At 36.0% G+C, this 4,081-nt stretch overlaps 1 pseudogene; it reads right to left on the bottom strand.

Annotated features, from left to right (window-relative positions):
• Positions 1–1,796: 1,796 nt before the first annotated feature.
• Positions 1,797–3,508, bottom strand: LOC147436319 (uncharacterized; annotated as a pseudogene).
• Between the last annotated feature and the right edge of the window lie 573 nt (positions 3,509–4,081).

The following is a 4,081-nucleotide window of genomic DNA, read 5'->3' as shown; positions in this document are numbered from 1 at the left end:
GCTTTACGCATTCACCAACTTGAAAGGCGCCAAGAAGATATCGAATAGGCTAAAGTAAACTTAAGGAGGCAAGGTTGAAGAATAAAGCAGCATTCAATGGAAAGCATAGACTACGACCTCATGCCATTAAAGATAGGGATTGGGTGCTTGTTTATGATAGTAGCTTGGAGAATTAGTATACTGCTATGCTGAAAATGGTTAAATGATGGATTGGACCATATATGTGCTTCATGTTTTTGATAATGCTCTCCACCCCCAACATCTCCACCATGTATTCTAACCACTTCACATATCCACCCATAATCCTTTCTTCTTTGTCTTATTCAAATTGAACTTGGTTGCACCTCTATATAGGCTTACTTTTATTAAAAAAAGCAATACTCACCCAAAAAGGGATGAGTTGATATATTATATTACCAATATAAAAAAAATTATACATATAACTACTTCATGTCAAAACAAGCCATGGAGACCATACAAACCCATAAGGAGGCTGTAACAAGACAAGAGAATCTTGCCAACACACATATTAGTCCATATCGGGCTTTTTTCATGGAAATCTGTAACCAATACAAAGCTTTACTACATATCCCATTGCATGGGAGCCACCAAACCAACACTCCATGTCTTGCTATTAATTTCTAACCTTCGAAAAGTATTTCCCAACTTAAATTGGCCACTTAAGTCAAGGGAAAATAAAATGAGAACATGTGAAATTGATTAAGTGCTAATGGACCAATCAGTCAAGGCTTGAGACCAAAAGGGAAAAGTCCATAAAAGAGCAAGGGTAATAGCTAACTAGTTATCTCACCTCATAGGTACAAGTCAATAAATGTATCCCAAGTAGCTTTGATCAAAGGTTCAAGACGAAGGAGATGTCCGAGATCAAATTATAGGAGTCTAAAAGTAGAAAGTGATGTTGCTAAGCTCAAGTCGTTAGGACAACTCTTTAGACTCGAAGTATGAAGTCTGGGAAGTCGTAGGGTGAAATTCTAACTTGCCACAAAATGTCTAAATTTAGCAGGTTCTATGAGCAACTTGGCGGTACTTTCAAATCTTTGTGCTAAGGTTTTGCACAGGAGGTGAAAGTTTAAGAGCCTAAAGGGTGAGTTTTATTTTTTTCCAAAGATTATTCTAATTTAGCAGGTCCTAAATTAGTAGGTAGGTTGTAGCCCCGAGCTACACTAACAGCGAGTCATAAAAAGTAGCACGAGTCGTGAGTTGTTATTCGCAAGGGTGCATCCAAAATTTCACAACAACATAAAAAAGAGCACTTTTTAAGTAGAAAAATGCATTACAGAAAAGAGTTTTTTTCCTTTTAATAAAATAGCTGATTTGTCATATTACTATATTATAGCACTACTTGATGGATTCTTGATCTTTAAAAAAAGCTAATTATTTTAATAAAAAGACAACATAGGCACAACCTACAATTCTCTAGTTTCTAAAATTGGCCATAAAGACAATTTTTTTTATCTTAATGTAGTCCTTAACCAACATTGTCACCCTACATATCAAATTTCATACACATGGTGCTTTCATAACTACATAAGCAATAGATATACGAAGAACATTCAAGATAAATGTGAAGATATTGGGCTTGCATGCATGGATTTTCTCCAAGCAAGCTCAAAAAAGCTTTATTCTTAATGAAACTCCATCACATGCCATATAAACTTGAAAACATTGAGAATTTAAGCAAATAATAAAAAGCACAAATCAAAATAAGTATCTTCACATCAAAATGTCAAGTTTTTGAACATAAACATAATTCGATGAGTTTAAAGTCATAAAAACTATGCTTGAATGGGAAGATCTTCTCCCTCCTGATTCTTTGTCTCCTCTCCCATTGAAGTTATTTGAAGAGGAGTGTCACTAGTTTGCTCCTCAACCTCTACATTATCTGGTTCAAAATCCACAAGATCAACTATCTCCCCAACTTTCTCACTACCAATTGGAGGTTGTGGCTCTCCAGATGCATCAAAGAAGCGAGGATCAGATGCCATGCTTTTCATTCCCACCTCTTGGAACTCATCTTGTAACTCCTTAAGAGTTGTGACTCATTGCTCAATAAATTTAACTTGAAGTGGATCACAATCCACAGCAACGACATTTCGCCTCGTTTCAATGCACTAACAGTTGTAGTGCCTGTCCCCGCAAAGAGGTCCATTACCCATTCTCTTCTCATTGAGAGTAAATCAGTCAAACCCATCATCAAGTTGAGACTTTTGATATGGATTTATGACTCCTTGTACATCTGCACCGGTATGTTTGAACTTTTTGCAGACTCTTGGTCATTCAAAAACATTTGTGCGATTTGGTTTCACCGCAAAATTATATGATCCTTTACTCTGCACGTCTAGAGATGAGTAAAATCCAATGGTAGAGCAAACTCACAAGCCCAAGAAATGCGATCAAGCTTATATCCATGAATGGTTGGCTTTATCCTGTAGAAAAATAGCTTAGATGTAAGAAGAAAGCAAAAAATAACACCTTATGTTAGCATTTGACATGTCATGTTTGAGTCAGTGAAAGATTTTTGTGCTGCAGTAATTTGATCATGGGCATGAAAAAATACTAAGAGTCACAAGTAGTTATTTTTCCAAAAGCCTCTATAACTTTTTTATAGGCAGATACTCCATACTTTACATCATCATTGTTAGAGTTTGGGGCACTAAAACCATAAGGAGCATTTGCAATGGCTAGTGTGTAAGACCGTGGGGTAACAAATGTGCTCATTTCTTCAACCCTGCCTTCATGAACACACCAACGAGATGGAGACTCATCTACATTATCCGGAATATAAAGTGAGAGACCAGGAGTGATTTCAAAGCTTTGGGGTTGTTGTCTCCTTTGCCTCTCAAGACGACATCGTGACAAGAACTGTTCAAAATCGAGAGGGATCTGCTTGATGGCAACCCGTGGATCTTTGTTCTAGAATATACAACAAAGATATAAGAGAAAAGAAAAAGACTTAATTAAAAAAAGATAATTTTGAAGTCTAACTAGAGTTGATTTATAATTTGTAAGTGGATTCTAGAATCCTCAAAGAATAAGCTTTAAAACCCACGAAATAAATCACAAGTTAAATAATGCAGGGGATTCTAGAATCCAGCTACATGCAAATAAAAAGACTTGAACTTTGGATTTCAGAATCCAAATGGTTTTCTTGGGATTTTAGAATCCAAACCCAAAACCACCAAATTGGACATTGATTTAAGATTTTAAAAACTAAAGGGTCACCTTAGGATTCTGGAATCCAAATCCACATAAATGTAATGTAAGAAGGCTATCACAAGATTCAATTCTAGAAGATATTCAAAGTCATTTTTGGCCAAATACCAAGGTATTTTAGACATAGTTTAATAACAAGAAATTATAACCAAGGGGAACAACTCACCGTGGTAGAAAATAGAAACATGTACTTCTCCAACACATGGGGTTTTCTTAAGTCTGGATGGTACTGCACCACCTCGTTCCAATTAGAGCAATTTAGTTTTTCAATCATTATTCTTTGCATGTGCAACATGGTCTTTTGCCTGATGATAGACAAAGAGAAATATTATTCATGATAGAAAGAAAAAAATCAATGAATATTTCAAAATCATTATAATTACAAACCTTTCAAATTCTTCTCCCATTTGCTCTAGAGAGATGCTTCTACCCTTCACACGTGAGAGTACAACAAAAATCAATGATGTTTCACGTATTCCTTGCAATTGTCTCCATGGTGTTATTTTCATATCTTCGGGGATGGGCTTTGGTGAATCCTCTTTTGAGACACCTTTTCCTTTAAAATATGCATGGGACTTGCTTAGATTATGAACATGCTGCTCAATAACTGCACGAACCTCTAAGGGTCGTTTTCCTGTGTAAGGATCCACAGGTGGACATTCAATTACACTTATGGGCAAAAATATGGGCAAAGGATCTACCATGTTATTTTGTTTAACCCTTTCTCTCATAACATTTAAAGAGCTTGAATCTCTTGTATCAGGTAAAGGGGCACCAGGACCAGATGGAACAATCTCTTATTCAGGAAGAAACTTAGACTCTTTTGGTTTACCTGACTTTTTGCTTT

Source organism: Adiantum capillus-veneris, chromosome 18 (assembly GCF_014529385.1).
Source record: "Adiantum capillus-veneris isolate H3 chromosome 18, ASM1452938v2, whole genome shotgun sequence".
NCBI lineage: Eukaryota > Viridiplantae > Streptophyta > Polypodiopsida > Polypodiales > Pteridaceae > Adiantum > Adiantum capillus-veneris.
Note: the sequence above shows the minus strand (reverse complement) of the source record. Positions and strands in the feature narration are given on the sequence as shown.